Genomic DNA, 20,501 nt, shown 5'->3' with positions numbered 1-20,501 from the left:
ATTGATACAGACACACAAACATACACATACACAGAGCACAAAGGGAACAGTGGCTGTGAAGAATCTGTGCTTGGTATATCTAGGTCAGTTAAATTAGCTGCACCTGTTGTAATCAGCACTTACACACAGACACAGAGAGAGGTATAAGTTTTCTGCAGTGTATTTCTCACATTCTGGATTCCCCTCGAACAAATGGCCATAATTTCCTAACCGTAGGGGCTAGAACGCTCATTCTGACACCGTTGTGTTCAGAAGAGATGGGGGAATCTGCAGGTCTTCATAATTCAGAGATAAAATATAAATTATTGAAGATATATGACTTGTAATACACTGTAACTGAGTAGAGGCGAAGCAAAACTGCCTTGACTTGCCCTCAAACAACGTTTTGTAACTCTAAATCTATATGGAGCATCAAAATCATTCTTTCACCGTAAGAAACAGCAGGCTTTGGTGAACAGTCATGGGAATTTTCAGGTCTCTGTGGAAATCCATCAAAAAGATATGACGAGAGAAAAAAGTGCCTCATTTCCAGAGTTTGAAATCTGAAGAAATCTGAGCGAGGGACAAATTTCCTATCCTCAAACAAACCCAATTCATGGCCAAACGGTAATAGGTGAGGAAAAAACTTCTTGAATTGTGAGCATCAGGGATGTCTGAAGATATATTGGCACAAGCGTCATGTCTCAACTTTGTTTCGTTAAGGAGATATGGCGATTTGAAAATGCCTCTCATTAGAGAATTCCAGCGCTGATTTTGAAGAAACTCTCCATTGAGTTTCTATGGAGAGTTTTGAGACTTTATGTTACTCTGAGGAGATTTGCAAAAAATCTATAAGTCCCACAACAATGATAGTGACATTTTCTGAAAGCCAGCAAAAATACCTACGTTTTGATGTATAATTGGGGGGGTTGAGTGGAAATTGAGCGAGTAGCAAGAAGTTGTTCAGACATGAAGAGAAAATTCAGAAAGGACGAGTGCACACTCTGAGTTAATTGCATAGCAACCATAACAACGCATGTATTTTCTGAAAAATCACAATTTTGCAACTGAAAACTTAAAGAGGTATAAAATTAAAACGGTAGAAGATCTGAAAAAGCTGAATCATACAGGAATAGCCCAATAATCTGAGAACATTTTAAAGTTTGAATGGAGTTTCTAGGTGAAAGTATAAGAAAGTAGTTAAGTTTCAAAAACAAGCAAGTTTTAGCAGAATTGTGGAAGTTTTCCATTCATTTCAATGGGACAAATTAAAGGAAAAAAGTGTAATATTTTAAAAAGTATAATAGTAATAAACACCAAAAGTCATAGCACACATTAGCAGAAAGAGCAGAACAGTATAGAGTTTGAACGGAGAAAATCGGCTGAAAACTGAGGCAGTAGATAGACGGCAAAAAACGTACGGAAGTCCTAAGAATAATAAAGAACTAGAAAATTTGCATTTCCTGCGAAAATGCTGTGCGGATGCCTTAACGCTGAAGCTGTCTGCTGAAAAGCTGAAAAGTTGCAAAAAGTTGCATGGTGGTGGAAAAAAAAAAAAAAAACTGTCCTGAGCAGGATTTGAACCTGGCCCTCGTAGTCCAAAGGCAGCTACTCATCTCACTGAGCCAATCGCATTCACACAAAAAAGAGGTGGAGAGACTGATAATGGTGCTGAAATTAGCAGAAGCTGCTGAGAATTATGCTGATGAGAGGTGAAAAGGCTGACAATTTTGCAGAAAAGAGGTGAATCAGCAGAGTTTCTGCTGATAATATTTTTTTTTTCTGAAAACAGCCAAAAAAACCTGGAATTTGTGCTGAAAAGGGGTGGAAAAAAATGAAAATTTTGCTAAAAAGTGGTGAGGAAGCTAAAGTTTACCAAATCAAAGTATTTGTGCCAAAACATAGTATTTCTGCCATATTGTGGTAATTGTGCCACAAAAGTTATTACATTAAAACATGAATACGGATTAAAGATGAAAGAAACTGGCAACAAATTCCTCCACTACAATCCAGTCTGATACCACTTCTTTGCAGTGTTCACGTTTACTAAGGCACTACCCAAAAGGCGCCACAAGAGGGCACTCCAACACAAGAGATGACCTATGTACACTGATGCACTTAGTAACAGTCAGCCTCCTACTTTGCCACTACGTAATACAGCGGAAATACAGTAGCAGAAATACAATGTTTTTGCAGAAACACTGTAATTTCACTCAAATACTATGAAATAGCAGTAATACTATGATTTGGCAGAAATACTATGTTTCAGTACAAATACTATGACAAAGCAGAAATACTATGACTTAGAAGTAATACTATAACAAAAGGGATTCCTTAAAATACTATGAAATTGCAGTAATTTTAACTCTATGATTTGAAAAAGATGAAAGCATTGAAAAACATGAAAAGGCTGAAATGAGCAGAAAAGAGATGAATCAGCAGAATTTCTGCAGAAAAGAGGCAAAGAAGCAGAACGTTGCGCTGAAAAGAGGTGAATGAGCAGAATTTCTGCTGAAAAGAGGCAGAATTTCTGCTGAAAAGAGGCAGAAGGTTCTGTATGTAGACAAAGAAACACGATGAACCATGTGTGAAATAAATAAAGAAATGAAATGAAAGAACAACCTGATTCAGCTCAAATTCATCAATCAGAGCTACTGCCTCTGTCTGCTTCATTAGGCTGGGTACTTGTATGTATTTCGGTCCATATTAGAAAAGCTGCTAAAATGATAAAACTTTGCAGAATTGTAATAAATGATCAATATAAATTACAGGCAAGGGGGCGGGCGGCTGAAAGACAGACATTTGGGCAGTCAGAAAATAGATCGCGGTGAGCGGCGATAAGCGCCGTTTTTTGGAGTTACAAAACGTCGTGTAACTCAAAAACTAGGAGGGCTAGAAGCGTAATTCTTGGACTGGGTGAATCAGCGGACTTTGGTGTATTTTGACTGCGATTGTCATAGCTCTTTGTACCTCCGTCGCGGAGATATGACGAGAGAAGAAACGGCTTCATTTTCAGAGTGTGAGAACTGAGAGGAGGACAGATTTCCACCCCTCAAACAAACGTAATTTATGGCTCAACGGTAAGATAATTGTAAAAACTGCTTCCACTGTGAGTGTCAGCAGTGTCTGAAGATATATTGGCACAAGCCTCATGTCCTAACTTTGCTTTGTTAATTAGATATGGCGATTTGAAAATGCCTCCTGTTACAGAATTTCAGCTCTGAATTTCAAAAGCTCCACATAGACTTCGAATGGGGACTATGCAGACCATGTGTCACTTCGAGGCAAATTGCGAAAAAACGGTAAATGTCACAATAAAGACAGTAACATTGTCTGAAAGCCAGCAAAAATACCTACGTTTTGATGTATAATTTGTGGGGGTTGAGTGGAAATTGAGCGAGTAGCAAGAAGTTGTTCGGACATGAAGAGAAAATTCAGAAAAGACCAGCACACACTCTGAGTTAATTGCATAGCAACCATAACAACGCATGTATTTTCTGAAAAATCACAATTTTGCAACTGAAAACTTAAAGAGGTATAAAATTAAAACGGTAGAAGATCTGAAAAAGCTGAATCATACATGAATAGCCCAATAATCTGAGAACATTTTAAAGTTTGAATGGAGTTTCTGGGTGAAAGTATGAGGAAGTAGTTAAGTTTCAAAAACAAGCAAGATTTAGCAGAATTTCTGAAGATTTCCATTGATTTCAATGGGACAAATTAAAGGAAAAAAGTGTAATATTTTAAAAAGTATAATAGTAATAAACACCAAAAGTCATAGCCATCATTAGCAGAAAGAGCAGAACAGTATAGAGTTTGAACTGAGAAAATCGGCTGAAAACTGAGGAAGTAGTTAAGTGCCAAAAAGTGTACGGAAGCAACTAGAGGAATAATAAAGAATAACTAGAAAATTTGCATTTCCTGCGAAAATGCTGTGTGGATGCCTTAACGCTGAAGCTGTCTGCTGAAAAGCTGAAAAAGATGAAAAGTTGCAAAAAGTTGTATGGTGGTTGGAAAAAAACTAAAGTCACCATGAGCAGGATTTGAACCCAGCCCTCCTAGTCTAAAGGCAGCTACTCATCTCACTGAACCAAACTCATTTACATGAAGAAGAGGTGGAGAGACTGACAATTCTGCTGAAATTAGCAGAAGCTGCTGAGAATTGTGCTGATGAGAGGTGAAAAGGCTGAAAATTTTGCAGAAAAGAGGTGAATCAGCAGAGTCTCTGCTGAAAAGAGTTTTTTTTCTGAAAACAGCCAAAAAACCTGGAATTTGTGCTGAAAAGGGGTGAAAAAAATGAAACTTTTGCTGAAAAGGGGTGAAGAAGCTAAAGTATACCAAATCAAAGTATTTGTGCCAAAACCTAGTGTTTCTGGCATATTGTGGTACTACTACATTACAACATGAATGAAGATGAAAGAAACTGGCAACAAATTCCTCCACTACAAACCAGTCTGATACCACTTTTTTGCACTGTTAACGTTTACTAAGGCACTACCCAAAAGGTGCCACAAGAGGGCACTCCAACACAAGAGATGACCTATGTACACTGATGCACTTGGTAACAATCAGCCTCCTACTTTGCCACTACGTAATACAGTGGAAATACAGTAGCAGAAATACAATGGTTTTGCAGAAACACTGTAATTTCACTCAAATACTATGAAATAGCAGTAATACTATGATTTGGCAGAAATACTATGTTTTCAGTACAAATACTATGACAAATCAGGCTGTGTACGTGTATATATTTCTGCAAATTAATTTTGCTGATAAGAGGTGAAAAGGCTGAAAATTTTGCAGAAAAGAGGTGAATCAGCAGAATTTCTGCTGAAAAGAGTTTTTTTTTCTGAAAACAGCCAAAAAAGCTGGAATTTGTGCTGAAAAGGGGTGAAGAAGCCAAAGTATACCAAATCAAAGTATTTGTGCCAAAACTTAGTGTTTCTGCCATATTGTGGTACTACTACATTACAACATGAATATGGATTAAAGATGAAAGAAACTGGCAACAAATTCCTCCACTACAAACCAGTCTGATACCGCTTCTTTGCAGTGTTCACATTTTCACATTTAGTAAGGCACTACCCAAAAGGCGCCACAAGAGGGCACTCCAACACAAGAGATGACCTATGTACACTGATGCACTTAGTAACAGTCAGCCTCCTACTTTGCCACTACGTAATACAGCGGAAATACAGTAGCAGAAATACAATGTTTTTGCAGAAACACTGTAATTTCACTCAAATACTATGAAATAGCAGTAATACTATGATTTGGCAGAAATACTATGTTTCAGTACAAATACTATGACAAAGCAGAAATACTATGACTTAGAAGTAATACTATAACAAAAGGGATTCCTCAAAATACTATGAAATTGCAGTAATTCTATGATTTGGCAGAAATACTGTACTTCGTACAAATACAATGCTTTGGTAAAAATACTATATTTTGATTTTAACTCTATGATTTGAAAAAGATGAAAGCATTGAAAAAGGTGAAAAGGCTGAAAATTTTGCAGAAAAGAGATGAATCAGCAGAATTTCTGCAGAAAAGAGGCAAAGAAGCAGAACGTTGCGCTGAAAAGAGGTGAATGAGCAGAATTTCTGCTGAAAAGAGGCAGAATTTCTGCTGAAAAGAGGCAGAAGGTTCTGTATGTAGAAAAAGAAACACGATAAACCATGTGTGAAATGAAGAAATGAAATGAAAGAACAACCTGATTCTGCTCAAATTCACCAATCAGAGCTACTGCCTCTGTCTGCTGCATTAGGCTGGGCACTTGTATGTATTTCGGTAAATATTAGAAAAGCTGCTAAAATGATAAAACTTTGCAGAATTGTAATAAATGATCAATATAAATTACAGGTCTGTGATAGTGTTTAAATTAGTAATGAAAAAAAACATGTTGAAGCAAGGCAGAAGGTTCTGTATGTAGAAAAAGAAACACTGTTCAACCATGTGTGAAATAAATAAAGAAATGAAATGAAAGAACAACCTGGTTCTGCTCAATCTCACCAATCAGAGGTACTGCCTCTGTCTGCTTCATCAGGCTGTGTACTTGTTTCTGCCATGGAGCGTTAACAATTGTGCTGATAAGAGGTGAAAAGCCTGAAAATTTTGCAGAAAAGAGGTGAATCAGCAGAATTTCTGCAGAAAAGAGGCAAAGAAGCAGATACTTGCACTGAAAAGAGATGAATCAGCAGAGTTTCTGCTGAAAATATTTTTTTTCATGGAAACAGCCAAAAAAGCTGGAATTTGTGCTGAAAAGGGTTGAAAAAAATGAAAATTTTGCTGAAAAGGGGTGAGGAAGTTTACCAAATCAAAGTATTTGTACCAAAACTTCCATATTGTGGTACTACTACATTACAACATGAATACGGATTAAAGATGAAAGAAACTGGCAACAAATTCCTCCACTACAAACCAGTCTGATACCACTACTTTGCAGTATTCACGTTTACTAAGGCACTACCCAAAAGGCGCCACAAGAGGGCACTCCAACACAAGAGATGACCTATGTACACTGATGCACTTAGTAACAGTCAGCCTCCTACTTTGCCACTACGTAATACAGCGGAAATACAGTAGCAGAAATACAATGTTTTTGCAGAAACACTGTAATTTCACTCAAATACTATGAAATAGCAGTAATATTATGATTTGGCAGAAATACTATGTTTCAGTACAAATACTATGACAAAGCAGAAATACTATGACTTAGAAGTAATACTATAACAAAAGGGATTCCTCAAAATACTATGTAATTGCAGTAATTCTATGATTTGGCAGAAATACTGTACTTCGTACAAATACAATGCTTTGGTAAAAATACTATATTTTGATTTGAACTCTATGATTTGAAAAAGATGAAAGCATTGAAAAAGGTGAAAAGGCTAAAATGAGCAGAAAAGAGATGAATCAGCAGAATTTCTGCAGAAAAGAGGCAAAGAAGCAGAACGTTGCGCTGAAAAGAGGTGAATGAGCAGAATTTCTGCTGAAAAGAGGCAGAATTTCTGCTGAAAAGAGGCAGAAGGTTCTTTATGTAGAAAAAGAAACACGATGAACCATGTGTGAAATAAATAAAGAAATGAAATGAAAGAACAACCTGATTCTGCTCAAATTCACCAATCAGAGCTACTGCCTCTGTCTGCTGCATTAGGCTGGGCACTTGTATGTATTTCGGTAAATATTAGAAAAGCTGCTAAAATGATAAAACTTTGCAGAATTGTAATAAATGATCAATATAAATTACAGGTCTGTGATAGTGTTTAAATTAGTAATGAAAAAAAAATGTTGAAGCAAGGTGGGATTGAACCCACGACCTTCAAGTTGCAGAGCCGTGTCATTACTGATTGCGCCACCTGGCAAGGGAGCGCTCAGCTCAAAAACAAAGACATGACCAGTCAGAAAATAGATCGTGGTGAGCGGCGAAAAAGCGCCGTTTTTTGTAGTTACAAAACATCATGTAACTCAAAAACTAGGAGGGCTAGCAGAATAATTCTTGTACTGGGTGAATCAGGGGACTTTGGTGTATTTTGACTGCGATTTCCATAGCTCTTTGTACCTCTGTCGCGGAGATATGACGAGAGAAGGAACGGCTTCATTTCCAGAGTTTGAAGACTGAGAGAAGGACAGATTTCTGCTAAAAAAGAGGTGTAGACGCGCTTGATGGAGATGGCTTCATGTGTAAGGGTACACTGAAGAGTGTTAAGAAAGGAGAGTGCATGCAAGCAGGGAAGATGTGTAACAACTGTCACAGGTAGGACTCGAACCTCTGCCACCGGGTCCCACAGCAGCGGCTCAACCCTCTGAGCCAAATGAGGTCTGGTCACAAAGGGGCGGGTGTCTAAGACACAGAGACTTGAGCAGTCAGAATTAGATCGCGGTGAGCGGCGAAAACGCCGGTTTTGGAGTTACAAAACGTCGTGTAACTCAAAAACTAGGAGGGCTAGCAGAATAATTCTTGTACTGGGTGAATCAGCGGACTTTGGTGTATTTTGACTGCGATTTCCATAGCTCTTTGTACCTCTGTCGCGGAGATATGACGAGAGAAGAAACGGCTTCATTTTCAGAGTGTGAGAACTGAGAGGAGGACAGATTTCCACCCCTCAAACAAACGTAATTTATGGCTCAACGGTAAGATGAATGTAAAACTGCTTCCACTGTGAGTGTCAGGAGTGTCTGAAGATATATTGGCACAAGCCTCATGTCCTAACTTTGCTTTGTTAATTAGATATGGCGATTTGAAAATGCCTCCTGTTACAGAATTTCAGCTCTGAATTTCAAAACCTCCCCATATACTTTGAATGGGAAGTAACCAGACTATGTGTCACTTCGAGGCAAATTGCGAAAAAACGGTAAATCTCACAATAAAGATAGTAACATTGTCTGAAAGCCAGCAAAAATACCTACGTTTTGATGTATAATTTGTGGAGGTTAAGTGGAAATTGAGCGAGTAGCAAGAAGTTGTTCAGACATGAAGAGAAAATTCAGAACAGACCAGCACACACTCTGAGTTAATTGCATAGCAACCATAGCAACGCATGTATTTTCTGAAAAATCTCAATTTTGCAACTGAAAACTTAAAGAGGTATAAAATGAAAACGGTAGAAGATCTGGAAAAGCTGAATCAGACAGGAATAGCCCAATAATCTGAGAACATTTTAAAGTTTGAATGGAGTTTCTAGGTGAAAGTATGAGGAAGCAGTTAAGTTTCAAAACCAAGTAAGTTTTAGCAGAATTGTGGAAGTTTTCCATTGATTTCAATGGGACAAATTAAAGGAAAAAAGTGTAATATTTTAAAAAGTATAATAGTAATAAACACCAAAAGTCATAGCCATCATTAGCAGAAAGAGCAGAACAGTTCAGAGTTTGAACTGAGAAAATCGGCTGAAAACTGAGGAAGTAGTTAAGTGCCAAAAAGTGTACGGAAGCAACTAGAGGAATAATAAAGAATAAAGAGAAACAGGAACTCAATGGTGTGGAAGCCCTTTAGGGCATCCACACAACTAGAAAATTTGCATTTCCTGCGAAAATGCTGTGTGGATGCCTTAACGCTGAAGCTGTCTGCTGAAAAGCTGAAAAAGATGAAAAGTAGCAAAAGTTGTATGGTGTTGAAAAATAACATTGCTCTGAGCAGGATTCGAACCTGGCCCTCATGGTCTCAAGGTAGCTATTCATCTCACTGAGCTAAACTCATTCTCACAAAGAAGAGGTGGAAAGATGGACCATTCTGCTGAAATGAGCAGAAGCTGCTGAGAATTGTGCTGATAAGAGGAGAAAAGGCTGAAAATTTTGCAGAAAAGAAGTGAATCAGCAGAATTTCTGCTGAAAAGAGGTAAAGAAGCAGAACGTTGCGCTGAAAAGAGATGAATCAGCAGATATTCTGCTCAAAAGAGTTTTTTCTGAAAACAGCTGAGATTTGTGCTAATAAGAGGTGAAAAGGCTGAAAATTTTGCAGAGGAGGTGAATAGGCAGAATTTAGGCTGAAAAGAGGTGAAAATTCTGAAAATTCTGCTAAAGAGTTCAATCAGCAGAATTTCAGAACTCTTTTCAGAATTCTGCTGAAAAGAGGTTTTTGCTGAAAATAGCTGAAAAAGCTGGGATTTGTGCTGAAAAGTGGTGAAAAAACTGAAAATTTTGCTGAAAAGGGGTGAAAAAGCTGAAATTGAATTAAAAAGAGTTAAAAAAGTTTAATTGTTAACTGAAAGAAATGTTGCCATAAGCGGGATTTGAACCCAGGCCTCCCAGTCTGAGAACGGCTGCTCATCTCACTGAGCTAAAACACAGCTCAGCCCAGCAAGCAGAAACAAGTGACCACATTGATAATGTGTTCCATTCATTTCAATGGGCAAAAATATTGCAAAAAATATTCAATATCTCAAAAAGTATAGAAGCTATGAGCACCAAAAGTCATAGCACACATTAGCAGAAAGAGCAGAATTTTTTAAAGTTTGAACTGAGAAAATTGGCTGAAAACTGAGGGAGTAGTTAATCGGCAAAGAACGGAGCAACTAGAGGAATAATAAAGACTAGAAAAATTTGCATTTCCTGCGAAAATGCTGTGTGGATGCCTTAACGCTGAAGCTGTCTGCTGAAAAGCTGAAAAAGATGAAAACTTGCAAAAAGTTGCATGGTGGTGAAAAAAAAAACATTGCCCTGAGCAGGATTCGAACCTCCTGGTCTCAAGGTAGCTACTCCTCTCACTGACCCAAACTCATTCTTGAAAAGAAAAGGTGGAGAGACGGACAATTCTGCTGAAATGAGAAGAAGCTGCTGAGAATTGTGCTGATAAGAGGAGAAAAGGCTGACAATTTTGCAGAAAAGAGGTGTGGATGCCTTAACGCTGAAGCTGTCTGCTGAAAAGATGAAAAAGATGAAAAGTAGCAAAAGTTGTATGGTTGTGAAGAAAAATGTTGTCCTAAGCAGGCTTTGAACCTGGCCCTCCTGGGTTCAAGGCAGCAACCATACTCACTGTGCCAAACTCACTCTGATTGACAATTATGGTGGAATGAGCAGAAGCTGCTGAGGATTGTCCTGATAACACATAAAAGCGCAGAAAATTTCGCAGAAAAGAGGTAAATAAGCAGAATTTCTGCAGAAAAGATGCAAAGAAGCAGAACATTGCGCTGAAAAGAGGTGAATCAGCACAATTTCTGCTGAAAAGAGGCAGAACAACCTGGTTCTGCTCAAATTCACCAATCAGAGGTACTGCTTCTGTCTGCTTCATCAGGCTGTGTACTTGTATATATTTCTACAAATTTATTGTGCTGATAAGAGGTGAAAAGGCTGAAAATTTTGCAGAAAAGAGATGAATCAGCAGAATTTATGCAGAAAAGAGGCAAAGAAGCAGAACGTTACGCTGAAAAGAGGTGAATGAGCAGAATTTCTGCTGAAAAGTGGCAAAGAAGCAGAACGTTGCGCTGAAAAGAGGTGAATGAGCAGAATTTCTGCTGAAAAGAGGCAGAATTTCTGCTGAAAAGAGGCAGAAGCTTCTGTATGTAGAAAAAGAAACACGATGAACCATGTGTGAAATAAATAAAGAAATGAAATGAAAGAACAACCTGATTCTGCTCAAATTCACCAATCAGAGGTACTGCTTCTGTCTGCTTCATCAGGCTGTGTACTTGTATATATTTCTGCAATTTATTGTGCTGATAAGAGGTGAAAAGGCTGACAATTTTGCAGAAAAGAGGTGAATCAGCAGAATTTCTGCAGAAAAGAGGCAAAGAAGCAGAAACTTGCGCTGAAAAGAGATGAATCAGCAGAATTTCTGCTGAAAAGAGTTTTTGTTTCTGAAAACAGCCAAAAAAGCTGGAATTTGTGCTGAAAAGGGGTGAAAAAAATGAAAGTTTTGCTGAAAAGGGGTGAAGAAGCTAAAGTATACCAAATCAAAGTATTTGTGCCAAAACATAGTGTTTCTGCCATATTGTGGTACTACTACATTACAACATGAATACGGATTAAAGATGAAAGAAACTGGCAACAAATTCCTCCACTACAAACCAGTCTGATACCACTTCTTTGCATTGTTGACGTTTACTAAGGCACTACCCAAAAGGCGCCACAAGAGGGCACTCCAACACAAGAGATGACCTATGTACACTGATGCACTTAGTAACAGTCAGCCTCCTACTTTGCCACTACGTAATACAGCGGAAATACAGTAGCAGAAATACAATGTTTTTGCAGAAACACTGTAATTTCACTCAAATACTATGAAATAGCAGTAATACTATGATTTGGCAGAAATACTATGTTTCAGTACAAATACTATGACAAAGCAGAAATACTATGACTTAGAAGTAATACTATAACAAAAGGGATTCCTCAAAATACTATGAAATTGCAGTAATTCTATGATTTGGCAGAAATACTGTACTTCGTACAAATACAATGCTTTGGTAAAAATACTATATTTTGATTTGAACTCTATGATTTGAAAAAGATGAAAGCATTGAAAAAGGTGAAAAGGCTGAAAATTTTGCAGAAAAGAGATGAATCAGCAGAATTTCTGCAGAAAAGAGGCAAAGAAGCAGAACGTTGCCCTGAAAAGAGGTGAATGAGCAGAATTTCTGCTGAAAAGAGGCAGAAGATTCTGCATGTAGAAAAAGAAACACTGTTCAACCATGTATGAAATAAATAAATAAATGAAATGAAAGAACAACCTGGTTCTGCTCAATCTCACCAATCAGAGGTACTGCCTCTGTCTGCTTCATCAGGCTGTGTACTTGTTTTGTGCCATGGAGCGTTAACAATTGTGCTGATAAGAGGTGAAAAGGCTGAAAATTTTGCAGAAAAGAAGTGAATCAGCAGAATTTCTGCAGAAAAGAGGCAAAGAAGCAGATACTTGCACTGAAAAGGGATGAATCAGCAGAGTTTCTGCTGAAAAGATTTTTCTTTTATGAAAACAGCCAAAAAAGCTGGAATTTGTGCTGAAAAGGGGTGAAAAAAATGAAAATTTTGCTGAAAAGGGGTGAAGAAGCTAAAGTATACCAAATCAAAGTATTTGTGCCAAAACTTCCATATTGTGGTACTGCTACATTACAACATGAATGAAGATGAAAGAAACTGGCAACAAATTCCTCCACTACAAACCAGTCTGATACCACTACTTTGCAGTGTTCACGTTTACTAAGGCACTACCCAAAAGGTGCCACAAGAGGGCACTCAGAGGTCACAAGAGATGACCTATGTACACTGATGCACTTAGTAACAGTCAGCCTCCTACTTTGCCACAACGTAATACAGCGGAAATACAGTAGCAGAAATACAATGTTTTTGCAGAAACACTGTAATTTCACTCAAATACTATGAAATAGCAGTAATACTATGATTTGGCAGAAATACTATGTTTCAGTACAAATACTATGACAAAGCAGAAATACTATGACTTAGAAGTAATACTATAACAAAAGGGATTCCTCAAAATACTATGAAATTGCAGTAATTCTTTGATTTGGCAGAAATACTGTACTCCTTACAAATACAATGCTTTGGTAAAAATACTACATTTGATTTGAACTCTATGATTTGAAAAAGATGAAAGCATTGAAAAAGGTGAAAAGGCTGAAATGAGCAGAAAAGAGATGAATCAGCAGAATTTCTGCTGAAAAGAGGCAAAGAAGCAGAACGTTGCGCTGAAAAGAGGTGAATGAGCAGAATTTCTGCTGAAAAGTGGCAAAGAAGCAGAACGTTGCGCTGAAAAGAGGTGAATGAGCAGAATTTCTGCTGAAAAGTGGCAAAGAAGCAGAACGTTGCGCTGAAAAGAGGTGAATGAGCAGAATTTCTGCTGAAAAGAGGCAGAATTTCTGCTGAAAAGAGGCAGAAGGTTCTGTATGTAGAAAAAGAAACACGATGAACCATGTGTGAAATAAATAAAGAAATGAAATGAAAGAACAACCTGATTCTACTCAAATTCACCAATCAGAGCTACTGCCTCTGTCTGCTTCATTAGGCTGGGTACTTGTATGTATTTCGGTCTATATTAGAAAAGCTGCTAAAATGATAAAACTTTGCAGAATTGTAATAAATGATCAATATAAATGACAGGTCTGTGATAGTGTTTAAATTTGTAATGAAAATAAATGTTGAAGCAAGGTGGGATTGAACCCACAACCTTTGAGGTGCAGAGCCGTGTCATTACTGAACATGTGTCACTTCGAGGCAAATTGCGAAAAAACGGTAAATCTCACAATAAAGATAGTAACATTGTCTGAAAGCCAGCAAAAATACCTACGTTTTGATGTATAATTTGTGGGGGTTGAGTGTAAATTGAGCGAGTAGCAAGAAGTTGTTCGGACATGAAGAGAAAATTCAGAACAGACCAGCACTCACTCTGAGTTAATTGCATAGCAACCATAGCAACGCATGTATTTTCTGAAAAATCACAATTTTGGAACTGAAAACTTAAAGAGGTATAAAATTAAAACGGTGGAAGATCTGGAAAAGCTGAATCACACAGGAATAGCCCAATAATCTGAGAACATTTTAAAGTTTGAATGGAGTTTCTAGGTGAAAGTATGAGGAAGCAGTTAAGTTTCAAAACCAAGCAAGTTTTAGCAGAATTGTGGAAGTTTTCCATTCATTTCAATGGGACAAATTAAAGGAAAAAAGTGTAATATTTTAAAAAGTATAATAGTAATAAACACCAAAAGTCATAGCAGGAATTAGCAGAAAGAGCAGAACAGTTTAGAGTTTGAACTGAGAAAATCGGCTGAAAACTGAGGGAGTAGTTAAGTGCCAAAAAAACTGGAAGCAACCAGAATAAAGTAAAGAAAATTTGCATTTCCTGCGAAAATGCAGTGTGGATGCTTTAAAGCTGAAGCTGTATGCAAAAACTAGCTGAAAAAGCTGAAAAGTTGTTGAAAAGATAAGTCTCCTTGAGCAGGATTCGAACCTGGCCCTCGTGGTTTAAAGGCAGCTACTCATCTCACTGAACCAAAGTCATTCTCTCAAGAAAGAGGTGGAGAGACGGACAATTTTGCTGAAATGAGCAGAAGCTGCTGAGAATTGTGCTGATAAGAGGAGAAAAGGCTGAAAACTTTACAGAAAAGAAGTGAATCAGCAGAATTTCTGCTGAAAAGAGGTAAAGAAGCAAAAACTTGCGCTGAAAAGAGACGAATCAGCAGAATTTCTGCTCAAAAGAGGTTTTTCCTGAAAAAAGCTGATATTTGTGCTGATAAGAGGTGAAAAGGCTGAAAATCTTGCAGAAGAGGTGAATAAGCAGAATTTGGGCTGAAAAGAGGTGCAAATTCTGCTGAAAAGAGTTCAATCAGCAGAATTTCTGCTGAAAAGAGTTCTGCAGAAATCTTTTCAGAATTCTGCTGAAAAGATGTTTTTGCTGAAAATAGCTGAAAAAGCTGGGATTTGTGCTGAAAACTGGTGAAAAAACTGAAAATTTTGCTGAAAAGGGGTGAAAAAGCTGAAATTGAGTTAAAAAAGTTTAACTGTTAACTGAAAGAAATGTTGCCATAAGCGGGATTTGAACCCGGGCCTCCCAGTCTGAGAACGGCTGCTCATCTCACTGAGCTAAAACACAGGTCTTCCCGGCAAAGAAAATCAGTGACACCACTGATAATATGGCAGAAATGGGCAAAAAATATTGCAAAAAAAATTCAATATCTCAAAAAGTATAGAAGTTATGAGCACCAAAAGTCATAGCGCACATTAGCAGAAGGAGCAGAATTTTTTAAAGTTTGAACTGAGAAAATCGGCTGAAAACTGAGGGAGTAGTTAAGCGCCAAAAAACGTACGGAAGCAACTAGAATAAAGTAGAATAAAGAACTAGAAAAATCTGCATTTCCTGCGAAAATGCTGTGTGGATGCCTTAACGCTGAAGCTGTCTGCTGAAAAGCTGAAAAAGATGAAAAGTTGCAAATAGCTGTATGGTGGTGAAAAAAAACATTGCCCTGAGCAGGATTCGAACCTGGCCTTTCTGGTCTCAAGGCTGCTACTCATCTCACTGAGCTAAACTCACTCTGACCAAAAAGAGGTGGAGAGACATACAACTCTGCTGAAATGAGCAGAAGCTGCTGACAATTGTGTTGATAAGAGGAGAAAAGGCTGAAAATTTTGCAGAAAAGAGGTGAATCAGCAGAATTTCTGCTGAAAAGAGGTAAAGAAGCAGAACGTTGTGCTGAAAAGAGATGAATCAGCAGAATTTCTGCTCAAAAGTGTTTTTTCTGAAAACAGCTGAGCATAAGAGGTGAAAAGGCTGAAAATTTTGCAGAAGAGGTGAATAAGCAGAATTTGGGCTGAAAAGAGGTGAAAATTCTGAAAATTCTGCTGAAAAGAGTTCAATCAGCAGAATTTCTGCTGAAAAGGGTTCTGCAGAACTCTTTTCAGAATTCTGCTGAAAAGATGTTTTTCCTGAAGATAGCTGAAAAACCTGGGATTTGTGCTGAAAAGTGGTAAAAAAACTGAAAATTTTGCTGAAAAGGGGTGAATCAGATGAAATTTGTGTTGAAAAGAGTTATAAAAAGTTTAACTGTTAACTGAAGAAATGTTGCCATAAGCGGGATTTGAACCCGGGCCTCCCAGTCTGAGAACGGCTGCTCATCTCACTGAACTAAAACACAGCTCAAACCGGCAAGGAAAACTAGTGACGCCACTGATAATATGGCAGAAATGGGCAAAAAATATTGCAAAAAAAATTCCATATCTCAAAAAGTATAGAAGTTATGAGCACCAAAAGTCATAGCAGGAAAGAGCAGAAAGAGCAGAATTTTTTAAGATTTGAACGGTGAAAATAGCACAAAAACTGAGGGAGTAGTTAAGCGCCAAAAAACGTACGGAAGCAACCAGAATAATAAAGTATAAGAAAGAACTAGAAAATTTGCATTTCCTGCGAAAATGCTGTGTGGATGCCTTAATGCTGAAGCTGTCTGCTGAAAAGCTGAAAAAGCTGAAAAGTTGCAAAAAGTTGTATGGTGGTGAAAAAAAAATGTCTCCCTGAGCAGGATTCGAACCTGGCTCTCCTAGGCTCAAGGCAAAGACTCATCTCACTGTGCCACACTCTCTCTCACAAGGACAGAGATGGAGAGAATGACAATTATGGTGGAACGAGCAGAAGCTGCTGAGAATTGTGCTGATAAGCGGTAAAAAGGCTGAAAATTTTGCAGAAAAGACGTGAATCAGCAGAATTTCTGCAGAAAAGAGGCAATGAAGCAGAACTTTGCACTGAAAAGAGGTGAATCAGCAGAGTTTCTGCTGAAAAGAGTTTTTTTTTCTGAAAACAGCCAAAAAACCTGGAATTTGTGCTGAAAAGGGTTGAAAAAAATGAAAACTTTGCTGAAAAGAGTGAAGAAGCTAAAGTATACCAAATCAAAGTATTTGTGCCAAAACATAGTATTTCTGCCATATTGTGGTATTTGTGCAACAAAAGTTACTACATTACAACATGAATACGGATTAAAGATGAAAGAAACTGGCAACAAATTCCTCCACTACAAACCAGTCTGATACCACTGTGTAGTGTTCACGTTTACTAAGGCACTACCCAAAAAGCACCACAAGAGGGCACTCCAACACAAGAGATGACCTATGTACACTGATGCACTTAGTAACAGTCAGCCTCCTACTTTGCCACTACGTAATACAGCGGAAATACAGTAGCAGAAATACAATGTTTTTGCAGAAGCACTGTAATTTCACTCAAATACTATGAAATAGCAGTAATACTATGATTTGGCAGAAATACTATGTTTCAGTACAAATACTATGACAAAGCAGAAATACTATGACTTAGAAGTAATACCATAACAAAAGGGATTCCTCAAAATACTATGTAATTGCAGTAATTCTATGATTTGGCAGAAATACTGTACTTCGTACAAATACAATGCTTTGGTAAAAATACTATATTTTGATTTGAACTCTATGATTTGAAAAAGATGAAAGCATTTAAAAAGGTGAAAAGGCTAAAATGAGCAGAAAAGAGATGAATCAGCAGAATTTCTGCAGAAAAGAGGCAAAGAAGCAGAACGTTGCGCTGAAAATAGGTGAATGAGCAGAATTTCTGCTGAAAAGTGGCAAAGAAGCAGAACGTTGCGCTTAAAAGAGGTGAATGAGCAGAATTTCTGCTGAAAAGAGGCAGAAGCTTCTGTATGTAGAAAAAGAAACACGATGAACCATGTGTGAAATAAATAAAGAAATGAAATGAAAGAACAACCTGATTCTGCTCAAATTCACCAATCAGAGTTACTGCCTCTGTCTGCTGTCTGGGTACTTGTATGTATTTCGGTCCATATTAGAAAAGCTGCTAAAATGATAAAACTTTGCAAAATTGTAATAAATGATCAATATAAATTACAGGTCTGTGATAGTGTATCAATTTTCAGTGAAAAATTTTTTTTTGACTAAGGTGGGATTGAACCCACGACCTTTGAGTTGCAGAGCCGTGTCATTACTGATTGCGCCACCTGGAAAGGGGGCGGGCGGCTGAAAAACATAGACATGAGCAGTGAGAAAATAGATCGCGGTGAGCGGCGAAAAGCGCCGTTTTTTGGAGTTACAAAACGTCGTGTAACTCAAAAACTAGGAGGGCTAGCAGCATAATTCTTGTACTGGGTGAATCAGCGGACTTTGGTGTATTATGCTTGCGATTTTCATAGCTCTTTGTACCTCCGTCGCGGAGATATGACGAGAGAAGAAACGGCTTCATTTTCATGTTTTTTTTTTTTTTTTTTTTTTTTTTACCTGTCCCGTTTGGTTCTTTTGCCATCAGAATTATTGTCTAAAGGCGAAGAAAGATGCCCAACGGATTTACTTTACCAAATGGACCATCCCAGCCTTGCCGTAATGGTCCATTTGATTCACCTTTAATTGTTTATTTTATTTTCACTTGCTGAATACGGGACAGACTTGACTGGTGGAAAGAAAGGGAGAAAGAAAGAGGAAAGAAAAAAACCTGAGAAGAGGGACGGGAAAAAGGGCAAAAACAAAACCAACAGAATAAGCAGACAAAAAATACATATATCGATCACCTGGATCACCTGTTGAGAAAGAAAAAAAGCAAGCAGAAGAAAACGAGAGTAATAAACAAGATCACAATGATATATGGGAATATGACAGTAAATACTAAATATTAAACATTATTGTGCAGCACGTGAGATCGACAGCGCAGTGTGTGCTTTGAGGTAGGAGCCAAAAGGGTGTAGTTTGTGTGTGTGATCACCCGTGTGTACACCTGTGAGCATGAACGCTTGTTTTTAAAAAGGTTCCTTCATGTAATGATCTGCTAGAGGGTGTGGGGGCCACTGCCCCATCCTCCAGGGCATGAGGCAGGTATGGAGGAGATCAAAACTCCAGACATCCAGAGGCCCCGAGAACACAAGAGACCAAGGAAGACCAACAGAGGGGCAGCCGCGTCACTATCCCAGAAAGAGCTGAGGAGAGTCCCAGATGAGGGGTCACTCAGCAGCCGCGGAGCAGAAGCCAGGGGGGGTTGCAGTGACGTGCCCGTGAGCTCCGCCGGCAGCCAGCTGTGCCTGAGTGACCGAGCCCCGGGCCGAGAGGCCAAGGGCACCCCATCCCCGAAGTGGCCCGAGCGAGCCCCAGGCTCGCTCGGCTTCATTTTCAGAGTGTGAGAACTGAGAGGAGGACAGATTTCCACCCCTCAAACAAACGTAATTTATGGCTCAACGGTAAGATGAATGTAAAACGGCTTCCACTGTGAGTGTCAGGAGTGTCTGAAGATATATTGGCACAAGCCTCATGTCCTAACTTTGCTTTGTTAATTAGATATGGCGATTTGAAAAAGCCTCCTGTTACAGAATTTCAGCTCTGAATTTCAAAACCTCCACATAGACTTCGAATGGGGACTATGCAGACCATGTGTCACTTCGAGGCAAATTGCGAAAAAAACGGTAAATCTCACAATAAAGATAGTAATATTGTCTGAAAGCCAGCAAAAATACCTACGTTTTGATGTATAATTGTGTGGGGTTGAGTGGAAATTGAGCGAGTAGCAAGAAGTTGTTCGGACATGAAGAGAAGTTTCAGAAAAGACCAGCACACACTCTGAGTTAATTGCATAGCAACCATAGCAACGCATGTATTTTCTGAAAAATCACAATTTTGCAACTGAAAACTTAAAGAGGTATAAAATTAAAACGGTAGAAGATCTGAAAAAGCTGAATCACACAGGAATAGCCCAATAATCTGAGAACATTTTAAAGTTCGAATGGAGTTTCTAAGTGAAAGTATGAGGAAGCAGTTAAGTTTCAAAACCAAGCAAGTTTTAGCAGAGTTGTGGAAGTTTTCCATTCATTTCAATGGGACAAATTAAAGGAAAAAAGTGTAATATTTTAAAAAGTATAATAGTAATAAACACCAAAAGTCATAGCCATCATTAGCAGAAAGAGCAGAACAGTTCAGAGTTTGAACTGAGAAAATCGGCTGAAAACTGAGGAAGTAGTTAAGTGCCAAAAAATGTACGGAAGCAACTAGAGGAATAATAAAGAATAAAGAGAAACAGGAACTCAATAGTGTGGAAGCCCTTTAGGGCATCCACACAATAAAGAGAAACAGGAAAACAATAGTGTGGATGCCTTGAGGCATCCACACATGAAAGAGAAACAGGATCTCAATAGTGTGGATGCTTCCAGCATCCACACAACTAGAAAAAATTGCATTTCCTGCGAAAATGCTGTGTGGATGCCTTATCGCTGAAGCTGTCTGCTGAAAAGCTGAAAAAGATGAAAAGTTGCAAAAAGTTGTATGGTGGTGAAAAAAGAAAATGTTGCCATGAGCAGGATTTGAACGTGGCCCTCTTGGGCTGAAGGCAGCAACTCATCTCACTGAGCCAAAGTCATTCTCACAGAGAAGAGGTGGACAGACTGACAATTCTGCTGAAATTAGCAGAAGCTGCTGGGAATTGTGCTGATAAGAGGTGAACAGGCTGAAAATTTTGCAGAAAAGAGGTGACTCAGCAGAATTTCTGCAGAAAAGAGGAAAGAAGCAGAATGTTGCGCTGAAAAGAGGTGAATGAGCAGAATTTCTGCTGAAAAGAGGCAGAAGGT

The sequence above is a fragment of the Oreochromis aureus genome, linkage group 3 (genome assembly GCF_013358895.1).
Source record: "Oreochromis aureus strain Israel breed Guangdong linkage group 3, ZZ_aureus, whole genome shotgun sequence".
Classification (NCBI taxonomy): Eukaryota; Metazoa; Chordata; class Actinopteri; order Cichliformes; family Cichlidae; genus Oreochromis; species Oreochromis aureus.
Note: the sequence above shows the minus strand (reverse complement) of the source record.